This window comes from Tachyglossus aculeatus, chromosome 17 (assembly GCF_015852505.1).
Source record: "Tachyglossus aculeatus isolate mTacAcu1 chromosome 17, mTacAcu1.pri, whole genome shotgun sequence".
NCBI lineage: Eukaryota > Metazoa > Chordata > Mammalia > Monotremata > Tachyglossidae > Tachyglossus > Tachyglossus aculeatus.
Genome location: NC_052082.1, coordinates 22888623 through 22905182, shown reverse-complemented (window position 1 = coordinate 22905182; position 16560 = coordinate 22888623). Strand labels below are relative to the sequence as shown.

The 16560-nt window shown below is 40.6% G+C and overlaps 1 protein-coding gene across 8 annotated transcripts in view; it reads left to right on the top strand.

Moving 5' to 3' along the window:
* MBNL2 (muscleblind like splicing regulator 2) overlaps window positions 1-16560 on the top strand; it is a 138296-nt gene that overhangs the window by 26880 nt on the left and 94856 nt on the right. For 6 of the 8 annotated variants that reach the window (XM_038758737.1, XM_038758742.1, XM_038758740.1 and 3 more), the window contains exons 2-3: window positions 3647-3751; window positions 13214-13308. The exons of 1 other annotated variant lie outside the window; for it this stretch is intronic. The gene's annotated coding sequence lies outside the window, so the exon portion shown is untranslated. The remainder of the gene's footprint in view (window positions 1-3646; window positions 3752-13213; window positions 13309-16560) is intronic. One more of the 8 variants, XM_038758736.1, reaches the window with a different exon arrangement.

Here is a 16560-nt window from a genome sequence, read left to right as displayed (position 1 = left end):
CTGTAAACCATTTCCATCAGTTTGAAAACTTACATTTGGGAGATCTAGACAGAAAACTTGGATGGTGGCCAACAATATGTTTATTAGATTACATTTTATGGGGACATTCGGGAATTCAGTAAAGTCAGGAAGAATTCTTAATTTATTAAGAAACAGAAAATCTAAATGTATGGTTAAGCAAAATAATGTTAGGCATAATAAGGTATACCGTTACTGTATAAACTCTAATGGATAGAGCACGGTCTCTTATGTTTCTTATGTCTAAATTGGATAAAGCTCCTTGTTCCTGAGTAGCATTTTAATTTGCCTTCTTTCCCACAAAAAAAAATAAACGGTTTATTTATTTTACTAGGTCATACATTTTGTTCAAAGAAGCAGTCTTTGTTTCATAGCCTTATTTGGGAGAAATCAAACCTTGGTACATTTTAACTCTGCCCATAAAACAGCATAATGTGCCAAGGTGAAAATGGAATAGGATCTAATATTGACTTTTCCTTTAGAATTTATATCTCCATTATAGGAGTTGGCCAAGGTGAGTGACCTTTGTCTAAAATCAGTTTGAAATATTAAGCCTGGCTGTGCGAAGTCTCTGTAATGACCTTGTGTAAATGCCTTACTTTATCTGCCTCAGTATCCTCATCTGGAAAATGGGGATAGAACACCTGTTTTCCCTCCCCCTCAGCGTTTGAGTCCCTAGGAGAAGAACTGTGTCTGATGTGATTCTAGTGTATCTATCCCAGTGTTTAGCCCAGAGTTTGGCACATAGTAAGTAAACATATACCAAAATACTACTTCAATTGTAAACTCACTTTGAGCAGGGAATGTTTCTGTTGTTGTTCTGTATTCTCCCAAGAGCTTAGTACAGTGCTCTGCACCTTGTAATCGCTCAATAAATATGATTGAATGAATGAATTATTATTTCAACAACAGGCAATCTGCGGCTCCTGAGATAGTTATCAAGGATTCCTTGTTCGTCATATAGCAACGGGAATTCCAAACCCCACTGATGAGTGACCAATTTTCTATGAAAGTTACATTGGTAACTTCAGAACAGCATATGTCTAGCAAAAGTAAAATATTCAATGACTATGAATTATAGTTATTATGCTTAATATTGGGGAGAAGTAGAACTGAGATGTCAGGGTTTTTCTTCTCCCAGAAAGACCCAACTCAAACGATTCTCTAGCAGAGCCTTATTGTATATTGAGTCATTTGTTTAAATTCAAGCTCACCTTAAAAGCTAAACTTTCTTATTGCAAACCAGTTCGAGTTGGTTTATAGGAAAAAATGTGAATCATTGAACAGTTTTCATGCAACAAGGCCTATAACTCAGAAACAGGTTGAAATAAGAAGGACCTAAAAGGAAAATTCAACTAAAATTACAGTTTTGTGAAAGGGCACAATAATATTTTTTGGCAGTTTTCATTTCAGTTTTGTTATATATGGTCAGTTTCAGAAACATTGCTGGTAGATACAATTTTATTGCTCAAGTAATCTTTGGATTTATGGCTTTTCACAAGTGCTCTAATTTTTTTATCCATCTGATAGACACAGGTATCAGCATTCTGATGCCACAAAAAAAGTTTTATACTGAATCTAACAGATTTTCTTCTCAATGCACTCAGTCTGTTAAGGTCTAAGTGAGATGCCATAAATCCTAGACAGAAAGTGATCCAAAATGATTGGTAATAATGGCATGCAGTGTCTGAGTACCTCATTAATGAAACTGGTATTTGTAACTCAGAAACATGATGGCACACCTTTCTGGGACCAATGACTTGAATCCTCTGAGCTGACAATTTTAGAAACGTTTCTAAAAAAGTTGAATCACATTTAATTGAAAATCAAAAGTGATCCTTTCGGACTGTAAACCCCTTGAGGAGAGGGAGTGTGATGTTTACGTCTATTTCACGTTCTCCAGCATCATGACCTAGTGCTTAAAGCAACACCCTGGGAGTCAGAAGGACCTGGGTTCTAATCCTAGCTCTGCCACTTGTCTGCTGTGTGATCTCGGGCAAGTCACTTAACTTTTCTGTACCTCTCTTACCTCATCTGTAAAATGAGGATTAAGACTGTGAGCCCTATGTGGGACAGGATCTGTGTCCAACTGGATTACCTTTTATCAACCCCAGTCTTTAGAACAGTGCCTGGAACATTGTAAGTGCTTAACAAATGCCATTAAAAAAGAAAGTTATGCCCAGAGTAGGCACTTAATAATTACCGATGATGCCGACTCTGAGGATTTGCTTGTTTACTTGTTTTTAGTTTTGAGCATGACTCTTATTTATTATCAAGATCTTGAATGTTTGGGTGTGCTAACCCAATAAAGTTGAATCTACCTTAAAAATGTTTAGGAGAACAAAATGGGATTCATTTGAAGATCTATGTTTTATTTGTAAAGTGTGTTATCTGTTAGATTTATGGTCCTTGCAGGCAGGGGCAGTATCTTTTATTTTTATTATTATTGCTATCATCTGCTTGGTCTGGTACTTTGTACATAATAAGAGCCCAGTGAATACTGATGAGGAAGTAAACTTAGAAACATTTCTAAAAGTGGCATTTCAACCTCCACTGTTGCAGCAGTAGAAGAAATGTGAGCATAATGTAGGTGTTGGGGTCAGTAGATTCTAATCTGTGCTTTGCCACTGACTTTTTCTACAGTCTAGTTTGAGATTGAATTCTGTAGTATTTTTTTTCTTTTTATCAAGTATACTTTGCAAGTTTGCCAAAGAAATTATTTAGTAGTATTTAAACAAATGGAAATGAGGCATTTAGTACACTGGCACAGGAGGGAAATATTTGAATGAATTTTCTTAGAACTTTAAAATATGGTGTTCCCAAGTTACCTTGTTTAATCTTAAATGCTAGTGAAATTTCCACAACGGCAACATTTTTGCTCATCAACGATCATTCTAACTTGTATTACTTGATGGTTCATTCATTCATTCATTCATTTAATTGTATTTATTGAGTGCTTACTGTGTGCAGAGCACTGTACTAAGCGCTTGGGAAGTACAAGTTGGTTGTCCGTTGTCTTTGAAGAAGAAACCACAACATTGAAGTACACCTTTGAGTGCATGTGTAGCTGAACAGGCCAATTTGGTATCCACAGCCCTGGCCATATTGTGGGTACCGCAAGGCTCTCCATTTTTTTTTTTAATGGAATTTGATGAGAAATAATATGTGCCAGGCACTATACTAAGCACTGAGTACACAAGCTCATCAGGTTAGACACAGTCCATGTCTCACGGGGGGCTCACAGTCTTAATCCCCATTTTGCAGATGAAGTAACTAAATTAAGTAACTTGTCTGAAGTCACACATCTGACAAGTGGCAGAGCAGGGATTAGAACCCAGGTCCCTCTGACTCCCAGCCCCATTCTCTTTCCACTAACAGCTAAGCCACTAGGCCATGTTGCTTCCCTTGTTGTGTTATTGTATTCACTGTTTGCAGCACGTGGTGCTGTTCTATGTTTTTCTTCCTTGTCTCTTGTTCTTCATAAAACTTTTCCTCAAAAACACCCACTCCTTTTTTGATAGCAGCGCACTATTCTGGTCTAATATCAGCCATCGACTCCCAGTTTTCAGCAGGGAGATTTTACTGTACAGTGTCCTTAAAACATCTCTTCTACCCTCCTTTCTTTCAGCCCTCTTTCCTTTCAGTTTCCAATTTCAGCTCTCCATATAGCGGTTTGGACTTCCTGGGGTCACACATTCTCTTCAGGTGACCCATCCAGCAGGACTCTGTTAAGGTGAGCATTGTTTTGTTGCTAGGAGGCTTGCTTTATTCCAAAATTTCATTGTCCGTGCCCTTATCTTTTAGATTCATTCATTTATTCATTCAATCATATTTATTCGGTGCTTACTGTGTGCAGAGCACTGTACTAAGCGCTTGGGAAGTATAAGTTGGCAACATACAGAGACAGTCCCTACCCAACAGCGGGCTCATAGTCTAGAAGGGGGAGATATTTAGATATTTTAGATATTGAGTAGGGTCCATGAATGACACTGAAGGAGCTGCCCAAGCAGCTGGCTATGTGGTCTCTGGGTCTGACAGGCATAGAGTAGGCTGGTCTACATCTCTGTGGACCTAAGTTTGGTAATTTAGCCTGGTATTCATGCTTCAGCCACAAAATTGGTTGATTTGAATTTCTCCTTCCTCTTCTATCACTCTGTCAATCATTTTATTGAGCATGTACCATGTACAGAGCACCATACAAATTTGCCTACTAACTTCTGAGTTTCAGATTTTCTGATGACATCAAGTACTTTGGTAAGGTCTGTGAAAATGATATAGAGACCCCAATGCCATTGTCTGCAAGCCTCCTATATCTGGCGCTCAGCAACAATCATGTCTGCTGTGCCACATTCTGATCTGAGGTTACATCGTGATTCCATGAGGTTTCAGGAGGCAATGTTCTTTAGGACCCTAACCAGGAGGCCTCTGACTAGTACCTTGCTAGTATTGGAGGGAATCAGATACCTCAGCAATTGCCACAATCTGATTTTTTTTTGTCCTACTTTTTGAAGAAGGATGTCTTCTTGGATGTCCTGATAGACATCCAAAACATATTTCCTACCCAAACCCTGTCTTCTCTTTGAGTTTCCCATCACTGTATACAGCACCACTGTCCTCCCTGTTTCACCAGCCTCATTTCCTCTTTTTCCACTCCCTCCTGCATTTCCCTGCACTTGGACTTGCACTCTTCATTCACCCCTCCCTCAAACCCACAGCACCTATGTACAGACCCAAAATTTATGGATATAAATTATTATATACATTTATATGTTATAATTATACAATATACAAATATTAATATATTTATTGATTAATAAATATGGCTATTTATATTATATAATTAATGTATAATCATTTATTTACATCTGTCTCCCCCTCTAAACTGTAAATTTGTGGGCAGGGAACATGTCTACCAACATATCTGTTGCCTCTCCTACATGCTTAGTAATCAATCAATCAATCAATCAATCGTATTTATTGAGCACTTACTATGTGCAGAGCATTGTACTAAGCGCTTGGTAAGTACAAATTGGCAACATATAGAGACAGTCCCTACCCAACAGTGGGCTGACAGTCTAAAAGGGGGAGACAGAGAACAAAACCAAACATACTAACAAAGTAAAATAAATAGAATAGATATGTACAAGTAAAATAAATAAATAAATAGAGTAATAAATATATACAAACATATATACATATATACAGGTGCTGTGGGGAAGGGAAGGAGGTAAGATGGGGGGATGGAGAGGGGGACGAGGTGGAGAGGAAGGAAGGCTCAGTCTGGGAAGGCCTCTTGGAGGAGGTGAACTCTCAGCAGGGCCTTGAAGGGAGGAAGAGAGCTAGTTTGGCGGATGGGCAGAGGGAGGGCATTCCAGGCCAGGGGGATGACGTGGGCCGGGGGTCGATGGCGGGACAGGTGAGAACGAGGTACGGTGAGGAGATTAGCGGAATATTAGTACTAGAATATTAGCACAATATTGTGCACCCAGTCAGCACTCAAATATGATTGATTGAAGATGGTGATAACAATGGTGTCTTAGAAATTCTGTGACAATTTCTCAATGGTGCATATGAGGAGGAAAAGTGTGTGCAAGTACTTAGATAGGCTCTCCACCTGCAATCGTTCTGGTAGTGCATCTCCAGAGTTTTCTGGGTAAAAATACGGAAGTGGTTTACCGTTGCTTCCTTCCGCACAGCTCCACTCTCGACTCTCTACCATGTTGCTGCTGCCCAACATGGGTGAGCCTTGAGTTGTAGCAGATTGAATTCCACTTGCTAGCCACTGGCCAAGCTAGGAATGGAATGGGTATGCCTCTGCTTGACTCTCCCTCCCGTAGCTGAGACTGATAGAGTACTGGAAACTCTCCAGGTGTACCCTGACAGTGGGCTTGGGTCATGCATGGTAAGTGCTTAATAGTACCATTAAAAAAAATTAAGTGCTGGAACCAAAAGTTCTGGTGTGAATTCATTCAACCAATCATTAGTATTTACTAACTGTCTTCCATATACAGAGCACCGTGCTAAGCAAGTGGGATAATGTAATATAATTTTTAGACATGATGTCTGGCCTTCAGGACCTTTCAGTCAAGCAGGAGGAATAGGTATCAGAATTACCTGTGTGATAAGAAGAAGGAAAATAGATTTTTGAAGGAATGAGCACTTAGATAATAGGGCACATCCCAAAATACTACAGGTGATTAGGAGGAGGTGATTGTGAAGACATATGTGCCTGTTTGGCACAAATCCTAGAATAGTAGTTGGGTGGATATAATTGCGTAGAAAAACTAAATGTGGAAGGGCTCTTGGAGTAGGAGACTGTAAGCTCAGCTCATTGTGGGCAGGGAATGTCTTTTCATTGTTATATTGTACTCTCCCAAGCACTTAGTATAGTGCTCTGCACACAGTAAGTCTCAATAAATATGATTAAATCATCAATCGTATTTATTGAGCGCTTACTGTGTGCAGAGCACTGTACTAAGCGCTTGGGAAGTACAAGTTGGCAACATATAGAGACAGTCCCTACCCAACAGTGGGCTCACAGTCTAAAAGGGGGAGACAGAGAACGAAACCAAACATACTAACTAAATAAAATAAATAGAATAGATATGTACAAGTAAAATAAATAAATAAATAAAGAGTAACAAATATGTACAAATGATTAAATGAACAAAAGGAGGGCTTTCCCAAATAAATGCCAGTGATGCTGAGCACTGAGAGCTGTGTTCCTAATGACAAAGGCACATGGAAGAATGCATATTATATAATCATGTGCTCTGATCTCGAAGAGCATGAAAATAGGAGAGTGGATAGCATATTTATTTTCAACTGGCATCCTAATTATCATTCAAAGTGAATAGTATTTAAAATTACAAAGCAAACAAATTAGTTTGAATATTACCAAGGTGAGACAGTCCAATATTCAAAGAGCAGTGACTACCTTAATAGGAATTGGAGTTAAAAGCCAACATTTTAAATGTAAATTTTAGATTTAGACTAGTAAGATTTTTGTCAGATTGTAAGGAAATTTTTACATTTTGCACAAAATGATTCAAATAAATCTTATTCTTCTGGTTGCTTAAATGGCTTTCTCCAGTGATATATTAAAAAAAAAACAGCACTAATTACAGGACAAAATAATGTTTAATTTCTTTTTTTAATTACTGATACCATAAAAACATTTCACTGGAACATATAAGGTTCTAGTGAGAAGCAGGGTGGCTCAATGGAAAGAGCATGGCTTGAGAGTCAGAGGTCATGAGTTCAAATCCCAGCTCTACCAATTTTCAGCTGTGTGGCTTTGGGCAAGTCACTTAACTTCTCTGTGCCTCAGTTCCCTCATCTGTAAAATGGGGATTAAGACAGTGAGCCCCACGTGGGACAACCTGATCACCTTGTATCCTCCCCAGCGCTTAGAACAGTGCTTTGCACATAGTAAATGCTTAACAAATGCCATTATCATTATTATTTTCATGTAAAGTAGATAGCAAGTAAGGATCAGCATGATTTACACACTTTGCCAGCTGGACTGTCAGCAAGCTTACTTAAAGTTAGGTAATTCTAAGCCATTAGACATATTTAGGGGTACTGAATTTGTAATAAATGCAATTGCAGAAAGTGTGGGGAAAATAGTTATATGATAAATCAGTTGGGAAAATAAGGACGGAATAACATTTTTGTCTTCTTCCAAGTACCACATGTATGATGCTAGGCTTTTAATTTTCCAGCTAAGCCCACCTATCATTCTTAAAACTTAAAAATACCTAAAAGAACACTGATAGTTTCATAATTTATCTTCCCAGCAAAAAAAAAAAAAATAGAATTTAGGTGAAATATGTAGTCCAGTTTGGAATGCAAAGCCAGCCTAAAAGAATTAATTGAGAAAGAATAAAATTGAAACTTTAAAACTTCCATGGCCTATCTTTAGGAAAGTAAGAAAACATTTTGTGCCTCAGTTTTTCCCATTTACGAAATGGGAAGAGTTACATTCTCCACCTCAAAAGCTGTTGTCAGAACAGATGTTTTATAGGTACAACATGGGATTATTATTTTCCCTGCCACCAGCCTTTGTGCTATCTGCCTGAAGGTAGCAGTTCCTGGTTACTATGGTTACTCAGAACTGGGTGCTGTTGCTTAGTAATAATAAAACTGGGTTTTAGCATGGAAGTGGAACAATGGGATAATTATCCTCCAGGGCTGGAATACAGCAGAGGAAGTTGCTGAGAGAGCACATGGTGTCTCAGGAGGAAGATGTTAATAGAACAGGTGTTGATAGAAAATTGCAATATTTAATCATAATATATAATAATAAGTCCACAGTTACACTTGGAGGCTACTTAGTTTATGGTTACAGTTGCCAAGCCAATTTATTTTTATTGCTGGCATTTTTTTTGGTCAATTGATATTAATTGTGGATAGTAACGATGTTTGCTCACTGGCAATAATCTAAAATAGAAGGAAGGCTTATCTCAACCTAACAATTTATCTTCTCTGGTGATAGAGGCTTGTTGAGTACATTCATTCATTCATTCAGTCGTATTTATTGAGTGCTTACTGTGTGCAGAGCACCGTACTAAGTGCTTGGGAAATACAAGTTGGCAGCATATAGAGACAACCCCTACCCAATAACGGGCTCACAGTCTAGAATGGGAGACAGACAACAAAACAAAACATGTAGACAGGTGTCAAAATAGTCAGAACAAATAGAATTATAGCTATATGCACATCATTAACAAAATTAATAGAATAATAAATATGTACAAGTAAAATAGAGTAACAAATATGTACATATATATAAGTGCTGTGGGGAGGGGAAGGAGGTAGGGCAGGGGGGGATGGGGAGGAGGAGAGGAAAAAGGGGGCTCAGTCTGAGAAGGCCTCCTGGAGGAGGTGAACTCTCCTCCAGTTAACTCACTCCTCCAGGGTGAGTTATCCTAGGAAGAGGATGCTGACAAATAAGTTAAGACTCGGAAGTGTCAATGCTCACATATTTGATGGGTACAGTCCCTGAAAATCCTGTCCCATGAGACAGCAGTCTTTTAGACTGTGAGCCCACTGTTGGGTAGGGACTGTCTCTATATGTTGCCAACTTGTACTTCCCAAGCGCTATGTACGCTCTGCACACAGTAAGTTCTCAATAAATACGATTGATTGATTGATATTGCCATGGACAACACTCTTCCTTGTCCGGTGGATAGAGCGCTGCTCTGGGAATCAGGAGGCCTGGATTCCAGCCCCAATTCTGCCTGTAGCTTGCTAAGAGGATCAAAGAGCACATGTGCACATTCCCCAGTGGGAACATGACTGGCAGAGGGGAGAAAGTGTTGTGGTGCTCCACAAATTACTAGCTCTTTAAGCAATTCCTTCCTACAAGATCCTTGACCCTGAAGATTTACAGCTCAACCGTTGTTCCTGATGGAAGACTTCCTTGATCTGACTGGTAGGATTTCTCTCTGCTCTGCCCTCATCATTTGGTAGAGAAGCAGCAAGGCTTAGGATAAAGAGCCCGGGCTTGGGAGTTAGAGGTCGTGGGTTCTACTCCCGGCTCAGTCCCATATCAGCTGTGTGACTCTGGGCAAGTCACTTAACTTCTCTCTGCCTCAGTTACCTCATCAGTAAAATGGGGACTAAGACTGTGAGCCCACGTAGGAAACCTGATTAGCTTGTATCTACCCCAGTGCTTAGAACAGTGCTTGGAACATAGTAGCTGCTTAACAAATACCATCATCATGAAGTTCAGAGGAGAGCTTACCTCAAAAGGCTCAGAAGAATGCATTCAGGCTGACTTAACCAATTCCCAAACAGATCCTGATCTCTGGAAACTCATTCTCTCTTTGACGGAGGTGTCCTCCAAGAAGACGAAATCACAATTCTCTATCTATCCTTCGAATCACTCGATGAAAATGACAGCTGGCTCTTGTATTTTGGATGTGATGGTTGAGGCTGGCTGGTCCCTCTCACATTCAAGGAAGAAAGTTTCAGAAAGTTCCAGCACTGGAAGTCATTTACTCTTCAAGACCCATCACAGATGGAAAGTTACAATGTGTCTGACAGCCATTACTAGCCAGGTTACATCAGCACAGAACAATTCTGCCTGGAAAAATCAGTTATCTGCTTATAATCAAAGAGAGGGTGTAAACAGTGTGCTTGTATTGAATCTGCTATTTCACCAAAATTTATTAAGCAGGGAAAGTATTGAGCATTTGACATTTGCTCCCAATCAATTTATTGAGTGCTTACGGTGTGCAGAGTATTATAGTAAGCCCTTGAGAGAGTATACTGGAATAGATAGAACCGATCCCTACCCTGAAGGAGGTTATAATCTCAGCAGCCCACCCACATTAGCTGAACCTCAAAAATGTTTCCTGTGCTTTCTGAGGATACTGTTTGTTTGTTTTGTTCTTTTAGTATTTATTAAGCACTTACTATGTGCAAAGCACTGTTCTGAGTGCTGGGAAGGTTACAAGGTGATCAGGTTGTCCCACGGGGGGCTCACAATCTTAATCCCCATTTTACAGATGAGGTAACTGAGGCACAGAGAAGTTACGTGACTTGCCCAAAGTCACCCAGCTGACAATTGGCAGAGCTGAGATTTGAACCCGTGACCTCTGACTCCAAAGCCCGTGCTCTTTACACTGAGCCACGCTGCTTCTCTAAGTCTCTAAGTCTAAGCCCCAGGATGGTGGCAGCAAAGCTACTTGGGCAAGCTCAAGATGTATTAGCCCGCAACCCTAATAAAGTCCCTACCATGGCAGGAAGAGTGAGTAGGGACTTCTTCCTGCTAGGTGAGCATTAGGATCCTCATGTTAAGTTAGGGAACTGGCCCTCAGAAAGGGACTGGCACATAACAGGAGAATAACGGAACCGCTGGTTATTACATCTCCTGGGTGTTAAAGGTTCAGAATACACAGCTTTCACTGTCATAGGTGTACATAATAGTATTGACAATGATATCTGTTAAGCACTTACTATGTGTCAAGCACGGCCCTAAGCGCTGGGGTAGAAACAAACTAATCAGGTTGGACACAGTCCCCAGCCCACGTAGGACATGCAGTCTGAATCTCCATCTTACAGATGAGGCAACTGAGGCATGGAGAAGTGAAGTGACTTGCCCAAGGTCACAGAGCAGGCAAGTGGTGGAACCAGTATGAGAAGCGAGGTCCTTCTGGCTCCCAGGCCCTTTCTCTATCCACTAGGCCACGTTACTTCTCCTTTACATGCAGTAGGAGTCCTTGGGCTGCAGGGGTGAACCAAGGCTTGCAAGCTTTCCTTGCCTAAAATATATTTATTCTTATTCGAAGATGGTGACAGGGAAGTTCACCTCGTGTGTGTGTCTGAAGACATTAACACAAGACCACAGTTCCAGCCATACTGTGCACACAAAAAGTTTGTCCTTTGTTCTGTTGTCACGTTTATTTTGGTAGCTCCAGGCACAGTTTTCTTTTGCCTTCTTGCCTCTTGCTCTTCATGAAGATTTTGCTCGAAAAGAACCATTCCTTTCCTGATAGCAATGCACCATGCTGATCTCTCCTCTGTCATGGACTCCCAGTTTTCAGCAAGGGGCTTTGTGTAACCTTGTCCTCAAATGTTTTTTCTACCTTCCTTTCTTTGGTTTTCTAGTTTCAGCTCCAAGTTCAACAGTTGTTTGGGTAACCTGGTGTCACTTGTTCGCCTCAGGTATCCATCCCATCCAGAGGAGTTGTGTTAAGGCCAATTTAGCTTTGATGCCAGGAGACTTGACTACATTCCAGAACTTGATTGTTTGTGATCTTGTCTAACCATCTGATATGGAGTGTGGCCTGTAAATGATTCCTATTAAACTGCTCGAGGAGCTGGATGTGTGTCTTTGTAAGGTCCAGGTCCTACCACTGTAGAGCACGTTAGGTTACACTTTAACTTCGGGAACCTTAAGTTTGGTCTAGATATAATTATGATGGACTTAAGCACTTCGCAAAGTGCTGGTCACGTAGTAAGCACTGGGGTAGAAATAGGTCAATCATATTGGACAAAGGTTATCATGAGGCTAATCCGACTTTATGGACAGAGACACAGAGATCTGATGGTTTGGTGAATTTCCCAAGGTTGATCTGTTTAGAGGTGGTTTCACAAAGCGATGCTTTCCTTTCTTAGGTCTGTTACGGCTCTATTTCGGCATTGCTAGTGAAGAGGAAGTAGAGGAAGAAAGTAGTGTACAACCAGGTATTGCCCACCCCGCTGCAAGGCCTCCAACCACCCCCTCCGCCTCCCCAGAGACCACTCATTTACCCTTAATTTTCCTGGAGCTGGAACCTGGATACTGAGTGAGGGTGCCTTGACTCAGATTCATCCTCCGAGTTGCTAGTGCCAAAACAAAAGGCAGGGGCTGGAGAGTATGTTCGCCTTTCCCGCCCAATATTTTTTCAGTTTATTGTCAGATCATTTTTATTATTATTATCATTACTGAAATTTCACCAGGACTGTAGGACACCGCTCTCCCTTTCCACCCCAAACGCTAGCAATCACATCCATACTGCTTGGTTCCTCTTGCTTTTCACACTTTCTAGTATCCCTTTTCCCTCCTACTGGAGTATGAGAACTGTTTGGGAATCGAATTGTGTCTGAGAACATGGAAGAGAATAATTTGGACCCTGGTCAGGCGAGGAGAATTCCAATCATAATAGGGAGGGGGTAAATGGTAGATGTGAAGCAGCCTGGCCTGTTGGAGAGAGCAAGGGCCTGGGAATCAGAGGACAGGGGTTCCAATTTGGGCTCTGCCCCTTGTCAGCTTTGTGGCCTTGGGTAAGTCACTTCATTCTTCTTTGCCTCAGTTACCTCTTCTGTAAAATGGGGATTAATGCTGTGAGACCCATGTGGGACATAGACTGTGTCCAACCTGATTAGGGTGTCCCTACCCCAGTGCTTAGAACAGTGCTTGACCCATAATAAGCACTTAATAAATACCATCATCATTATTATTATTATTATTATGGGGCCTCTGGGGCAGGAGTGGGGCAAAGGGGAGAGGAAGATAATGGATTCTGCTTTGGGTGGCATGACAGAGCTCCCAGTGAGGGAAAGGTGATATTGTAGTGGCATTACCTGCCTTTTCAGCTAGCCCTAGATCTTCCAGGCTGTGGGCTATGAGCAACACTGGCAGATAACATTTTGAGTTTAAATGCCACATAATGAAACTGTTTTTGACTGTTCTTCCTGTAACAAGAGATTCCCGTAACTGAATAATAAACCCGTGGATTAAGAACACAGAGACAGCAATGAATATAATTTGAATACAGATATGTTGAAGATCAACACAAGGTAATTGCTTCAGAACTATGTAGATTGATTTGTAGTCCCTTCTCTTTAAAAATTGAATTGCTTTCCCCCCTCGGTGTTATTAAGCTTGAGTGAGAAATTTTAGGTACTAAACTTAATGTTTGGTTTTATCTTTTGTTCTATTAGTACTATAAAACTTCCTAATAATAAAGACCCCCTTAATAACCAAAAATATGTGCATAGTAAATTTTTCCATTGCTCCCAGAAGCGCCCTGAGAATAATTTAAGGCACCTTTACAAGAATACAATAGGAAGGGCTCCCATTTGTTCTCACAAAATAATTCCATTCTATTTTGTGATAGAGATTTTATTGCATTCCATTTTTTGTAGGATTACCTTATCCATTCAACTAACTTCGAGTTGGGGAATCTGTGTTTTTATAAATAAAATTTAATTATGAATAATTTGAGTAATTTTTTGCTAATATCTCTTTCCATTCATTGCAGTGACAGTTTTTAGAAAGCATACTTACTTCAAAATAGTATATGACGTAGACTTGTCTCCCCAGAAGGGAAAGTCTTGGGAATTTGTCTAGCACATTATGATTATCATTATCCCTATTATGATTATTTTTGTGTTTTTTGAGCACCTATTGGAGGCCATGTGCTAAATACTGGGGTAGATACAAGAATATCTGATTGGACAGTTTCTGTTCTACTTGGCCTCGCAGCCTAACAGGGTGAGTTATTTGCCAAATATCTTTCACATTAGTTTTCTCAAAGGTCATCACATTTCTTTGAAGACTACATCGTCACATATTTATGAAAGACAGAGGTAGATTGATCTGATCATCCCCATTTACAGATATAAAACTAAGACAAAGTAACACAGCACACAAGTGGTAGAACTTGGACTAGAACTCACATCTCCTGACTCCCATATTGGCACTAGATATCAATCAATCAGTAGTATCAATTGACTGCTTACTGTATGCTGGACACTATACTAGGTGCTTGAGAGAGAAAAAAATAGTAGAGTTGGTGGACACATTCACTGAATAATGAGCTCATAGTCTAGAGAGGGAGTTAGAGATTAAAAATACATTAAAGATGCAGGAAATTGCAGAGCATAACAGTATATATATATATAGGTGCTATGAGTGGGCCGAGGGGTTGAGTATAAAGTGCATAGGTGATTTATTCATTCAATCGTATTTACTGAGCACTTACTATGTGCAAAACACTGTACTAAGCGCTTGGGAAGTACAAATCGGTAACATATAGAGACAGTCCCTACCCAACAACGGGGTCACAGTTTGGAATGGGGAGACAGACAACAAAACAAAACAAGTAGACGTGTCAAAACCATCAGAATAAATAGAATTATAGCTATGTAAACATCATTAATAAAATAAATAGAGTAATAAATATGTACAAATATACACAAGTACTGTGAGGATGCAGGTGATGCAGAGGGGAGGATGAATAGTGGGGGAAAATGAGGGATTATATGGGGAAGGCCTCTCAGAGGGAACATGATTTTACTAAGATTTTTGATGATGGGGAGAATAGTAGTCTATCAAATATGAAAGTGGAGGAAGTTATACGCCAAGGAGAAGATGTAGCGATGGATTGGTGGCGAGACAGATGAAATGGGGGTACAGTGAGTAGGTTGGTGTTCTATGAGCGAAGTGTGCATATGGGGTTGTAGTAAGGGATTATTTCAGTAAGGTAGGAAGGAAAGAGCTGATTGAGTGATGGCAAGGAGTTGATACAGTGATGTATGGACGACCATTGGAGGGTTTTGAGCAGAGGAGAGATGTGGACTGAACAGTTTTTGAGAAGATTGGTCTGGGCAGCAGAGTGAAGTGTTGACTGAAGAGTGGAGTGGCGGGAGGCAGGAATATCTGTGAGGGGGCCGACGTAGTGGCTAAGGTGGGGTATGATAACAGCTGAGATCAGCATGGTAGCAGTGTAGACAGGGAGAAAGGGGAAGATTGCAGAGACATTGTGAAGGTAGAACCTACAGAATTTGGTCACAGACTGAATAATAATAATAATGATAGCATTTATTAAGCGCTTACTGTGTGCGAAGCACTGTTCTAATTGCTGGGAGGTTACGAGGTGATCAGGTTGTCCCACAGGGGGCTTACAGTCTTAATCCCCATTTTACAGATGAGGTAACAGGCATAGAGAAGTTAAGTGACTTGCCCAAAGTCACACAGCTGGCAATTGGCAGAGCCGGGATTTGAACCCATGACCTCTGACTCCAAAGCCCGTGCTCTTTCCACTGAGCCACGCTGCTTCTCTACGAATATTGAATTGAATTGAATGGATTGAATATTCATTCAATCGTATTTATTGAGCACTTACTGTATGCAGAGCACTGTACTAAAGCATTTGGAATATGTGGGTGGAATGAGAGAGATGAGTCGATAAGGTGACAGGACGCAGTGGCCTAGTGGATAGAGCACAGGCCTAGGAGTCAGAAGGACCTGGGTTCTAATCCTGGCACTTCGATTTGTCTGCTGTGTAACCTTGGGCAAGTCATTTCACTTCCTCTGTGCCTCAGTTAGCTCATCTGTAAAATCAGCCTTAAGACTGTGAGCCCATGTGGGACAAGAAGATAAGTTTGTATTTACACCAGCATTTAATACAGTGCCTGGAACATAGTTAAATGCTTGATAAATACCATAAAGAAGAAGAAAAAGGAAATCCTAGAGTGCAATGAAGGAGAGAGGTCAGGGCTGAAGAGAAAGATTGGGGAATAATCCACTTAGCAGTTGAAGCTGTGAGAGTGAATCAGTTTTCCAAGTGAGTGAGTGGAACTGGAGTATTGAAGAGGACCCAGATCTGAATCTTGACAGACTTCCACAGTTAGGGTGTGGGAGGCAGAGGAGGAGCCCCCTCTAGACTGTAAGCTTGTTGTGGGTAGGGAATGTGTCTGTTTATTGTTATATTGTACTCTCCCAAAGCCTTAGTACAGTGCTCTGCACATCGTAAGCATAGTAAGCGCTCAGTAAATATGACTGAATGACTGAGAACGAGCAGCCAGAGAAATTGGAGAAAAACCAAGAGAGCCAGTGCCAGTGAAGCCAAAGTTAGATAGTATTTCAATAAGAAATAGGTGGTCTGTATTATGGTCGGCAGCTTAGAGGATTAGGATGGAGTAGAAGCCCTTGGATTTGGCCAGAAGGAGGTCATGGTGACTTTAGAAAGGGGAGTTTCCATGGAGTGGAGGGGACATAACCTAGATTTCAAGGAGTCAAGAGAACTGGAGAAGAGGAAGTGGAGG